Source organism: Lissotriton vulgaris, chromosome 12, assembly GCF_964263255.1.
Source record: "Lissotriton vulgaris chromosome 12, aLisVul1.2, whole genome shotgun sequence".
NCBI lineage: Eukaryota > Metazoa > Chordata > Amphibia > Caudata > Salamandridae > Lissotriton > Lissotriton vulgaris.
The window spans coordinates 233,028,921-233,042,651 of NC_141700.1; positions in this window are offsets into that span (position 1 = coordinate 233,028,921).

The following is a 13,731-nucleotide window of genomic DNA, read 5'->3' on the forward strand; positions in this document are numbered from 1 at the left end:
GAGATGCCACACACAGTGTTACTGTGTCAGCACTTACTAGTTTACTGTCAGGACAGCCCCGCCCCTGTTTTTTTTATCGCGTCCCTCTACGTATTGTGTGACACGTCCATACTCGACACATGCATGGGTGCATTGTCTTTAACTCATTGGATGCTCATGACGAGCTGAGCTCGTCATGAGCCACGGCGCTCCGGTGGACATGACGAGCTCAGCTCGTCATGGCCTGTGGAACGCTCAGGTGAGGGGAGAATTCCCCGGCTGTGCTGAGTGTTCCACGGGAGGCAATACACCTGTGACGAGCTGAGCTCGTCATGAGCACAGGAGTGCCGTAGCTCATGAGGAGCTCAGCTCATCATGAGCATTGGGGCGCTGTGCGCGCCCCTCTCCCCCCAGCACAGCAGGGGATTAACCCCCACAGCGAAGGGGTTAACCCCCTTACCACCTTGGGGAGGTGGTACATTACACATGGCTCTAACCCAGAAGTCTTCAAACTGGGGGGCGAATCCCCCAGGGGGGCCTTAAGTGAGCCGAGGGTGGGCGCCAGTCTCTGGCTCAGTGAAGCATTATGCTTTGTTTTAAGGGCTAAAAACATGAACAGAAGTGAGCCACTTTGTAATATGCCATTACTAACAACTTTTGTCATTTATATCCTGACAGGGACTATGAGTAAAAAGTGGTAACAGAGCTTAACTGCGATGTTTAAATATATTTAGACATATTTAAACATTGCCAATTTAGCAGACTGATTGTGAAAAAATTGAAGGGGGGGGGGGCGAGAATACATTTGTTTTTACAGGGGGTACATCATTAAGAAGTTTGAAGACCACTGCTCTAACCTGACAAGTACCCCGCTGCCTTGTGGCAGCTCTCATAATTCCCAGTAGTATTCAAATATTATGCTGTCAGCATCATCTTTTGCGCAGCAAAGGTTTCGCTAATCCTCACCAGTGTAAAGGGGCTGTTTGAGGGGAGTCGCGTGCTGCCTGCCTCCTGCCTCATTATAGAGGGGCGGGAATTGTCTCTGTGCCTCAGTATGCAGTTGAGAATACTGGCACAAAAGCCATAATAGGAGGCAGATCCACGTCTTAGTATCCCCGTATGATAATGTGCTGTCGATGAGACCCCAGTTCCATACTTTCTGACCAATGTGCTTTGCGCAAATGTTACAGTTACCCCACAAGAGCACCCACACATTGCAGATGCTGATTTAGAGTTTCCAAAAAAAAGGTACACCCTCCTGGAGTTGACCAAACACAATACAGTATAGTTTTAATCTGTTGCTACACCATGGGGGGCAGGGACAAGGCCTTTTATTGTACCAGGACCAACTATTATGAAAGGGAGTACCGTGAGACAGATACCTCTGAGACAAGTCACTTGCTCCAATGGGCTAAAAGGTAAATCGACTAAACAATTTCTAATCTGGGCGGCTACTTATGTAATACACTCACCAACACAATGGTGAGTGTATTACATATTTTTGCCAGAATTTATCATAACAAATTTCTAGCATGCGGGACATGCTTCTTTAGATACATTTTTCAAGATCAATGTATATGTGTCCCTCTCTTTTACACGATTTAAGCTATATACATACACACTCGTGAAGAGAGTTGCATGAGAATTTTTCTCATTAAATATGAGCGCTTTAAATTCACATCAACCAGAGGCGCCTTGTCTCAGACTCCACCACCATGCCTTCCCTGCAATCCTGCCAGCCGTCATTGCCTACATTGAGCTTCACCATAAGCATCTCACAACGCACTTTATGGCGAGTTTAATACATGCTATTCTTTCATGTTTTTCTACCCTTGTTTAGAGCGTGGCCTCTTTGACCTGAGCGAGCGCCAGGCGAGGTGAGGTGTTCTCCATAACTTTTATGGGTGAGTTAAATTTACCAAACTGTGGTACACTGACTTACACACATTTGATGTTTTCTAATATGCTGACATCTGCTCTGTACTGTGTGTATTTCTCTTTTCTTTTTTCCTTAGGAGAGTTTGTGTTATAACGATATGAGACTACCATAGAGTAAAAGTTTACCGGTAGGTCTACATCACCATCACTCATTGTGTTTTTCAATCACTGTTGCAGTAGTGCATATCATAGGTCCTGATGAAAGCCTGTTAAGGCTGAAACATGTTGACCAATTAATATCTATGACGGATAGTAATTTTTTCCGTACTATCTTCACTCTGCTTTTAATCATGCCGTTATGATGGTCACACCTAATAAAGTAGTTCTTTGTCATCATAACAGGTATTTTTAATATCACCACATTTACTTTTCACACTTTTGAGCACTGCAACCTTTCCCTTCAGCCTACTAATACTACCTACTGGCTGTCCTTCTCACTGGAGGATCCAATACTAGCGCTCCTCAAAAGAGATCTGATGAGGTGTCTATTGGATGCCAGTTTCTAATTCCTAACCCAGATGATGAGGTTCCACCAACGGGTGGGCTGATGGGTATTTTCACACTTCCTTCTCTCCTCTGGACTACCCTTTCTATACACTACAATTGAGTGTTCAGTATCCTCACAGGATCTTCAGAGACCCTTGGCATCCTTTTTGTGTTGTTCATCAATGAGAGAGACCTGTGCATTTTTCAAATGGGTGGTGAAAAAATATGAGTATGTTGCTGGAGATGTGAGCTGCTGTGCCACCAATGTACTTACCGGGGGAGGGTAAACACCCATTATTCCGCAACTTTCTTTCCGCATACCATCACTCCGCATACTTTCATTACGAAAGTACCATGACTCCGCAATGCCATTATAACGCATGGCATTACATGTTATATGCTTTAGCACGCATACATTTACAACGAAATTCGTTGTAAATGCATGAATGGTAAAAGCATGGTATTTTTTTATGTTTGGATAAGCTAAGTATGGGTATAGGGGGTATATGTTTTGGGGTACTGAGGTATATGTTTTGAGGTGTTTGGGTATTTTAAGGTTTCAGATATAGTTTTGGGTTATGGGGTATAGGGGTAGTTTTAGGGTTTAGGGATAGGTATGGGTGTTGGGGTACAGCGGTATTTTTAGGGTTCAGGGCTAGGTTTGGGTCTACAGGGGTATTTTAGTGTTCAGGGGTAGGTTTGGGTTTTGGGGTACAGTGGTATTTTTAGGGTTCAGGGCTAGGTTTGGATTTTGGGGTACAGGGGTATTTTTAGGGTTCAGGGGTAGGTTTGGGTTTTGAGGTACTGGGGTATTTATAGGGTTCAGGGCTAGGTTTGGGTTTTGGGGTACAGGGGTATTTTTAGGGTTTAGGGATAGGTTTGGGTTTTGGGGTACAGGGTATATTTGTAGGGTTAAGATGCTTTAGTCTTTAAGGGTGTTGGGGTATTTTAAGGAGTAAGGGTGGGGTATGATTATGGTGTGCAGGGGTATTTAAAGGGAGCAGGGTGGGATTAGCACACGATATGAGACATGACATGAAGGGCGGAACTTACCACACGCCCCCAGCGTTTGTCGTGCCCCTAGCACACGCCCACAGCACAACGCAGACACGCCCACAAGGGACTACTTTGCTGGCACGGTTCTTTTACCTTTTAAATGTATATGGTGGGCATCTGCATAGCCTATGTCCTTCTGCTGCAACTGCCCTTTCCAACGCTGTATTGGGTGTTGTGATTGGTGCTGTGGTTCCTGAGATTACCCGCCTTAAAGGTTTGGGCTCTCTCTTTATTATATTAGTATGGATAGACACACATACACCTATAAGTCACTCCTATGGCAGGCCTTAACAATCCTGGAGGCAGAGTGCTTGGTTTTATGTGAGAGGGTGCCCTAGCATGAGCTGAGCCCCCCCTGCAGCTTTCGGAACCATCTCCTTATAGCTGTTCTATGATATAGCCATACCATATACTCTCAAGTGCATCATAATCCTCGCGTTTAATGCTAACTTTGGTTTGGCTTTATCAAAACATGTCATGTGAGGTGTCAAACACTTTAGAATACTACCCCCGCCAGTCCTGGCGGCGGGGGTAGCATTCCACCCTTCTAGAGGGAGAAGACATGTAGTTACTGGTTTACCCGGCTAAAGTTAAACAGAGCCTCAGCATCACAAAATGGATGCTGCTGCCACAGACACGAGTCTGACCTCCTGTTGCTGGATGAAACTCTGGCAGGGGAGGCCTGGACAATAGGTTTCCTTTCCAGGGAGGTGCCAGCACCTCCCCAGACAGGGTTTTGTGTATTGGGGTAGTGAGGGTTGCATCAGCAGATGCGTTTCCAGACACTGCATGGGGCACACAAGGTGCTCCATGCATAGCCCGGTTCAAACCAGTTGCTGGGACACTCAGCCCTGGCTCTGGCGCGAAACTGGACAAAGGGAAGGGGGTGTAACCACCCCCTGCCCAGGTCCACCCTTAGGAGGGACCTAGCCAGGTAGTCCAGCCCACAACCTTAGTATAAGTATAGGAGCTGTGTCCCTAGGACTTTAGATTACCCATGATGAAACTTTGATACAGAATCCTGGACCTTGGACATTCCATTTCGACTGGAAGATGGAAGACATCTCCCTTGTGGTCAAGGAGTGACCACCCTGTTCAAACAGGCATCAACAGCAACTTTGCCAGTCTGCATTTTTGAGGCTCCCGCCGGATCCCAAAGAATTTGGGACACAGAAGATGGACTTTCAGGCATCTCTGACTCCGACCCACAACCACAGCAAATCTAAGACATATGGCGGGCACGAGAGACGTAGTACCGGAACTCCTGGACATCCTGCATTTTGCAAGCTGCACTCCTTCAACGAGGTATCTCGAAGTTGTGCTTTAGGGTGCTTGAAGCCCCAGCCCCGAGCACCATTTACACTGAAGCACAAGCCCCCACACTCCACGAGTGTTCCGTGGGCCCTGCTTTTGCATTTGAGCTTGATGCGTCTTCCTGGTTCCTAGTCCGTTGGTTAGTGGGCCCCCTGAAGACTCCATTTTGAAACTAACTCACTTTCCTGGTTGCTACAGGCTAGTTCCAGCCTCCCTACAAAGAAGAAGCACCACAGACCCTGCTGGTCTGCAACAGTGCCACTCTTGACATCCTGTGTGCGTTGTAGTTGCCAAGGCTTGTTGGGTCCAATCCGGATACCAATACCACAGTCAACTAGATCCATTATGGGACAGCTCAAATCCAGCGCCTGGTCATCGTCGATGCATCCTGGACCTCATGGCAGAAGAGACAAGTTTGACAATTTCACCTGAAATCACCCGGCATCGCCTGGTTTCTTCCTGGTCACTGGCTAGTGACCCAGACTCTGTCCCTTCTGCTTTCAGGATCTTCAGATCTTCGATCCACCCTTGGATGCACCCGGACACTTTTCCTCTCCATAGAAAACGACGACGAAACCCAACACGAAAAGACACCTGGGCACCCGGCTTTCCTGGGTTAGGTAACACGAGTACTCCGGTGCTCCTGTGGGTCTTGACTCTCGAAGTGCCCTAGTTTAAAAGGGTTCCATCCTAGTCCATCCAGAAGTCCCCTTAAATTGTATAATTGTAACCTTTACTTTTCCCATAGAAAGTCAATGGTAACCCGCGCCTGTGTTTAGACACTGCACGCGTCTCCTGTGGGCCTCCTCCTTCCCTAACCTTTGGTTGTTTAGAGTAGCCCCAGCGAATCCACAGGCCCCCGGACTGCTTTCTATACGTATACTGTGCAACTTATCGTATATTAATTGTGTCACTTGTATTGTATTTTTACCTCTGACCTCATAAAGAGTGCAGAGGGGTTGTGTTCAGATTAAATACATATATATTTGATATAAACCTTGTGTGGTGTCCTTTCATTTGGTATTCAAGGGATTACAATTGAATTATCCAATTTCAATGGTCTGGATTGCGAGGATGAACTGAGGAAAACCATAGGTGCCTACAGAGTGTCCAGGTGTGAAGTGGCAGATCATAGCCCTTTTGAATTGATGAGAGCGAGATCTCCTCGCATTAAGGATAACATGGGCTGGTTTGAGAACACTAAAAGGTTTAGTTGGTCCCCTATTAAAGTCAGAGAGAATGGGATCTGGACAGGAGAAGTACAAAAAAAAGGTATGATCCGTGAGATGGGGTTAAAGAAAAGACCTTAAAATGGGGGATCAGGTGAAGGTAAAAAAGGTAGGCTAGTATGTAAAGGTGAAGGCAAATACTCTGAACCTTTGAAGGTTTCAAAATCCTGTGCAACTCTGCTTTGTTGAGCAATGGTAAAATGTGGCATGGCAAGAGATTAGTGCTGTTCTAAAGAGTTCCTTGTGTACCCATGCCTTGACTGATTTCAAAAACGGTGGGAGAGAGCGGGAGGAATGATGGCGTAGATGACATTCCTTACAGTAGTGGTATGGTGCCCTGTGGGTCGAATGAAGCCACGTTAACACAGCGGTGCAAGACTTCTAATGAGGGGAGTTGTAGTGGCGAGAAAGGAGCAACTAGTGCAACCAGGTCTGGAAGACTAAGCGTGAAACTCAAGCATTACAATGACTATGTGATCGCTGTGAAGGCAGTTGTCCAACTGTTTACGATGTCGGTCACTTTTGTACCTTTGAGTAACTGTTTGAAATTATATTTGAGAATTAATTTATATAGGGATGCTTATAACTTTTACAGGTATTTATTTATTCGCCATTTGCATGTTTCAATTACTGTATCTGTATACTGTGTTTTCTTTCTATCAATATTTGGGGGGAAGGATGTGCTGTGTTGTCCCTTTCACACATGTACAATGTTATGAGGTAGGTTTTGGAATGTGCTACGACAGGGCACAAGTCCTAAATAAAGAAGTGGGGGGACGCTCAGAGACAGGAAGTGATGTCACGACAGGAAGTGACGTCACGGAAAGTAAAAACCTAGGAGGGGGGACGCTCAAATACGTGTAGTGACGTCGTGACCGGAAGTGACGTCACGAAAGGTCAAAACCCTAGAAGTGGCTACCAGTGTGCGAAATGATAGCACCACCAACACTGTTTAGTTCAAAACCCTCAATCCCAACCCCTGAAGTTCGGGCTAGCTGTGCCCCCAATAGTACACACACCTGCTTGGGTTTGCTTCTCCAGGGCAAAAGTGCTAACGTTAGCTACATACAGTAGAAGGATACGAGCATTCGGATGCCAAGAAGTAACCCCTCCCGCAGACTGTGAAAGGATATGCCGTGGCTCTGCAGGATGGCTCTGCCAGAAGACCTGAGGGCGTCCACCACCCGGTTGGGTGTTGTAATCTCAACACTTAAAAAGGCAAATGCCCCTTGTGCGTGCCTGCTTCTGGTAGCTGTTTGGGGCTTATTTCTGCACGCTTATCTTGCACGCAGGCTTTAAGAATCTGACCTAAAACGTGTCCTGTGCGCAAAGCAAGAAAAACACTTCCTCGTGAAAATATCTTCCCAAACATACATTTAAGTGGAACAAAAAACAAGAACACTTTTAACAAATGAAAGCGCTTAAACCCTTAAACGAAGGCGTACCTATTCCTGAACCACGAAACTTAAATGAGCTGTCTCCTAGGTGATTGCCTGTCAGCTACTTACAAAGACTATCAGTGAACTCATGCTGATGATATCTGTTGCACGTTAGCCATTATTTGCCGGTAACATCAGTACTTCCGGGTCTCAAGACAGCCAATACCATGCCGCAACATAAGGAAAGAGAAAGGGAAAGGGCTCGCAATATGTAAATACAGCCGTAATACGCAACATGACGTTAGATCGGGGCATCGCTGGCAGCTGGCCCAATCCCAGTGCACTGTACAGAATTTCAAATGCTTGTTGACTGTCGAGTCCGCGCATGCCTTTGTTGTTCGTAAACATTATCTGAGCCGGCTTCCACTACTTGGCGGGCGCTACGCAGGGGCACAACGTTTTAATTAGGAGTCCGCTGCCTACACGTGCAACGCCGGGCTGCTGAATACCAAGGCCAGTGCAGGCAGGCTTCAGCTTGCATCCTGATTAGAGACAGACTGACTTGGGAGATCGACGGGGCGGCCGGCCGTGAGGGCGAATACCGCTATAATTTAAAGCCCAGCTTTTGCGCAGGGGGGACGGCGTCCACCCGGTAAGAGCCCTTAAAATAAGTGGGGGGACGCCGTCCACCCGCGTGGTACCCCGACTCGAGCCCTGGCTACGGAATGTATTAAGTCACAGTAGAATGTGGGGGAAGAGGAGAAGACAGTTGGGGAGAGATGTTTGCTGTGTCCTTGCTGATGCCAGTGGGTTGGAGTCGTAGATTAAAAGCTTGAGAACGACAGTGTGTCTCGGCTGGACTTCCTTTTAGCAATCTGCACATTTACGCCCTTTCTGCTTTTGCCCTTTTCTATTTGACTGCGAAGGCACTGTGTTGTAATCTAGTCAGCACCAACCAGTATGAGTCGCACCCCAGTCATGCATGCAGGCAGTAGGTGGGATGTAGAACATGGCGAGTGAAGTCTCTTGTAACGAGAGGAAAAAGTAAAAGACCTTTCTAAGGTTTGAGTCAGGGAGAACATCGGGTCGGCGGAGGGGGCGGTGTTTAGGGGCAGAGGACTCTCGGCCATTATTCTGACTAAAACTAGCAATCGCACTTTCAAGATGGACGCCCTGTACTTTAATGATTTTCGAGTGATAGCTAAAACATGTTCACACTGCAGAGAACAATGCATTATTTCTGGTTGCCTGGATACCGGAGAGAGTCACTGCCACGCGCTGCACAGCCATCTGATTTCTTTTTTATTTGAATGTTTCAGAAAATCAATACTCGCCTCTTTCTTTCACCAGTAGAATGAGGAGCCCCACTGTGTGAGTACATTTGCATGAATAATGGCTTCTTGGAACACCACTATTCAGCGTGAATAACAGTTATTTTCGGGCATCTCTGTTAAATGTCAAAATGCTGGACTTGGAACAGGTAATACTTTTTCAAAGACATGAAAGGGAGATAGAGTGATTTGAAAAGACGGTATATTTTAAGCACTTTAACAATAGAATATTTTCGGCCCTGCTTTGTTAACAGTACACAAGTGTCCAATGTTGCCCCAACGTTAGTACTTTAGAACCTACTTTGTTATGTAGCCAAAACAGATATTTTCTTGGCTTTTATGTAATTCAGAGGGGCGAAAAAGCATTTTAGGAAACCTGTTCTGGGGAAACTTTCCTCACGAACACGTTTCCTGTTTTTTTGCAAATACATCTCATTGCTAGGTTATCGAATGGGCAGTGGTAAAGGCAGTCAGTTTTTTTCTGTCACCCCCTTTTTTTCTTCCACCTCTCAACTCTTGTTTTTTCGACTCATCGCTCTTCTTATAGCGAGGCCGGCAATTCCCTGTTTCCCTGAGCTATGTTTTTTTCATTACCCATGTCCTTTCTTACTTCCTTCTTCTTCAACTTCATCTACAACTCCTACTTTTTTTTTTTTTCAAGTGAATTTTATTGAGAAAGAGTTTTATATAGAAGGTACAGTATACAGGTCAGTATAGGTCGCCCGAGGGTGGAGAAAGCTTGACAACTCTACAAGCTCCTAAGCCCAGGTACATTCAAGCTCAACAACAAAACTTTAGAATATTGGGAGTCACTCCTCCACAGGCGTCTCACTGAGAGGGAAAAGTCTAACCTCTGGACGTCAGCATCACACAACAAAGTCACCACCACTCTACCACAAACTAAATTCTGGCTACTACACAAGACATACTGGACCCCATCCCGCCTAGCGACAATAGGGATACGAGACAGTGACGCATGTTGGAATTGTGACAAACAAAAAGGGGACCTGGCACACCTAATCTTCCATTGCCCTAAGGTTAAAAGATTCTGGAACAGAATAAGCGACTTCATAAACATCGCTCTAGGACTCTCGCTACAGCTAGACTTCCACGGGTTGGCCACGATTACATACGGCCTTTTGTGAGAGCATGCGTGTTACAATCGTATACTCGGTGTGTGGCGTTATCAGCGGTCTGTGTATGTACCCCCAGGTGACGAGGAAAGGAAAGTGGGAAAAAGAGACAGTGGGAAATCGGGAGGAACACATTGTTCGAGTGTCGATGGAGTTGGCCAGGCTTTTCCGCCTGCGATGCGTGTGGGTGTATTGAAAACTCTTGGATGGAAAACTCTTGGATGGCTTCCTAGGGGGGTTTGTGTGAGGACAGGTATTTGTCTAGGGAGAGCCACATTTCGCCCCTAGTGCAGATTTTTGATGTGTGGTATGAGGTTATGGTGTCCGCCCTGCGTAGGAAGGTGATCCAGTTGAACCAAACCTTGAAGGATGCTTTCCCCGTGTCCTTCCAGTTGTTTAGGGCCGTCTTAACCGCTGCTATGAGTAGGAGGTCAATCAGCTCTCTGTCCTCTTTGGATTGGATTGACGGTGCCATGAATCTCAAGACCACGCTAGACCACAATGAAACGACACAACTGAACAGACTGAAAGGGAGGCTAGAGACGTGGTCACCTAGATTCATCAGCTGGTGGGGCAGAGTGGAAACAATCAAAATGGTTAACTACATGCTCAACATGCTCCCACTGATCAATACAGAGAACTTTCACAAACGCCTAGACAAAATATTAAACAAATTCCTATGGAGAGACAAGAGACTCAGAATCAGCCTACAAAAACTCAGGCTAAATAAAAGCCTGGGTGGGCTAAACGTAACAAATTTTAAAACATTTCAAACAGCTTGCATAGCCAAACAGGGGCTTTACTGGCTAATCCCAGAACAAGACTACATGCCAGCATGGTTCTCACTAGAGAATAGAATCTTAAATGGCCTAGACCCCTTAGCCCTACTTACAGTGAGCAAACACCCCAAAATTGCCAACAATCCCATACTTAAGAATACCAGGAACGCCCTCCTCAAAGTATACAAAAAAATGGACGCTAGCATTAAGAACACTAGGTGGGAATCGATATGGTTTAACCCCAAAATAAAGTACCGCGAGAAAACGCTCAACATTGTCTCCTGGTCCAAACATGGCATCCCCACCCCCAACCAACTAAGCAACCAAGACACACACACCACCTTCGACACCATAAAGCACAACTACTTTTGACTCCAATAATGCTTGACCCTCGCCTATCCTTTTGCTTCCATTATACTACTGCTAATTCTCACGTGGACCTCTCTCCTCAAATTACCAGTCCTGTGCAAACGGACACAGTCTCATAACTGCTGCCTCTTACATTTTCGGCCCACCCTGGCTTGCTTCCTCTGATTATCTTTCCAGCTGCTCCATAAATTACCTAGACTCTTGAACTCTTCCACTAACTTTCACCTTTTCTTGTGGAAGTGGATACCATCTAATCTTGCTATGGAAAGAAGAAGCTATTCAATTTCAATCTTTATTTCGTTGCATTGCAACATAAAAGATAACAATAAAATATACAGTTCATAGTAAAATATACATCAGTATAGAAACCTTCAGTTCATTCATTATAATGAGCACCCTATATATACTACATTGCTTCTGCATTTCATCATATTTAACACATTGACTTGTATTTCATCAAATATGGACACATAAGTTACAGTTTCAGTTTGGCACAGTATCTAATAAATATTAAAATGTTTAAAACAGTAGAAAAGTTAAAAAGACATTAAATTGAGTTTAAACAGCCAGGATTAAAAATGCGATGCCTTGGCATTATTCATGGTTTCGGAGAGTCCGAATAAGCAGTTTTCCTTAATTAAAATGAAAGAGATAATTTCCTTCTAATAAAATAAGTGGACAATAAAAATTTGCTAATACCGAACACAATTACTTGACTGGTGTCCGTGCTCAAGATTCTGCCAGCTTCCCTATGGGAAATAGAGCCGATGTTACGGCACAAGGGAACTATCCACTTTTTTCTTGCCTTGCCGTAACTAGGGCAAAAAAACAGTATGTGAAAAATATCCTCCCTTTGGTTATTAGTGCACAAGGTACAATGGTCTTTATCAGTCTTCCCCCATCTTTTCTCAGTTACCTTTATCCTCAACGTTCCGTACCTAAATTTTAGAAATAGGGATTTGGCCAGTGGGGGCTGGATTTCATCGAGAAATTGTTCGAATAGAGCCTCGTTTTTTGCCAAAAGAAATTTTTCAGTGAGGGGACCGTGTGTTCTTGTATACACAGAATCATAGCTCACATATGACCAAAAAGTTAGTTTAACAATTTTCTTGGAAGCTGAGTTTAGAGAACCTGGCTCGTTCCAAAAGTGTGGTAATCCGAGCTTGGTAAGCCAGTTTTTTACATGCTTAAACCAAAAGATCTTACTGTCCCTATCAAGCTCTAGTACTTCCTTCAACCCATTTTTATAGTCAGATAATTCCAGGGTTGTCCATAGTCTGACCCACAACAGCAATGGTCTCAATATAGCGTGCTGGTCTGTGTGTTTGATATTTAGGTCAAGGAATAGGGGTATCAGGGGGTGTTGGTTGGAACTTTTAATAGTCCCCTAACAAATTTATTCTCCAGTACTTCAAAGGTTTTTTTACATACTGGCCCCCAGATTTCTGCCCCGTACAGGGAGGCGGATTGTACCTTGTATCTAAAAAGCTCTATTGCTGGAGTGACGGCCTTGTTCACACTTTTATTATACCTCTGTGTTATTGGGAAACAGTTTTGTTTGAGCACCAATTTTGATTTTTCCAATTGTGGGCCCCATCCCATTACAGAGTCCATCAAGACCCCCAGGTAAGTAAAACTGTGCTCGTAATCTAATTTTTGCCCATTTAGCATTAAGTTCTTTTTAAAAGTTTTATGCGGGTTCAGTGCCATGTATTTTGTTTTTTTATATTAATTTCTAATCCTTTATGGATACAGTACTGTTGGAACCTGTCTAGTAGGATCTGTAGGCCACGTGGCGTTTGCGAAATTAAAATTGTGTCATCCGCGAAAAGAAGGGACGCAACGCGTTCCCCTCCCAGTCGAGGAGAATCGTTGTCACAATTTTCCATATAGGTTGCAATATCATTTACATAAAGGGAGAATAGCGTGGGGGCCAGGACACAGCCCTGTCGCACTCCCCTTTTTATCGGGATCGGGTCTGTAAGTTCCCCATTTGGGCCCCATCTAACCTTAGCGTAATTCTCCTGATGCAATCCTATTACAAGTTTTAGTAATTCGCCTGGCAGCCCTTGCCTATTCAGGGTTTCCCAAAGTAGGTCTCGTGGAATTAGATCAAATGCTGCTCGTAGGTCTACAAAGGTCACATACAAGTGACCTTTGCGGATGATGACATATTTCCAATACAAGCAGCATAGCCTAAATACTTGATCGATAGTACTTATTTTATTTCTGAATCCCGCCTGATATTTAGATAAAATTGACTCCTCCTCCAGCCATGAATTTATTCTATTTAGAATATGCCTAGCATATATTTTCTGCGTGATATCTAAAAGGCTAATGGGGCGGTAATTTGCTGGATCACCACGATCCCCTTTTTTAAAAATGGTGATAATTTCTGCGCCATTCCAAGTGTCCGGAATGTGCTCGCTAGCCGCAACTATGTTAAATAGGTGATTTAAATAGGGTGCCCAAACATCAATATTGTACAAATACAGGTCACCAGGGATTCTATCAAGCCCTGGCGCCTTCCCTTTCTTTACTGTAGTAATTGCTTCCTCTGTTTCTTGTAAAGTAAAAGCTACCGGGTGGGTATTAGCTGGTGTTGTAACCGGGGGTACGTCAGTTGCAGCCTCAGTTGGAGTTTTGGCTGCATACAATAACGAAAAGTGCTTAACCCAAGTGTCTTCATCTAAATAAACCTCCCTGGAACCTTTCTCCCGTTTATTTTCCTTGGCTTC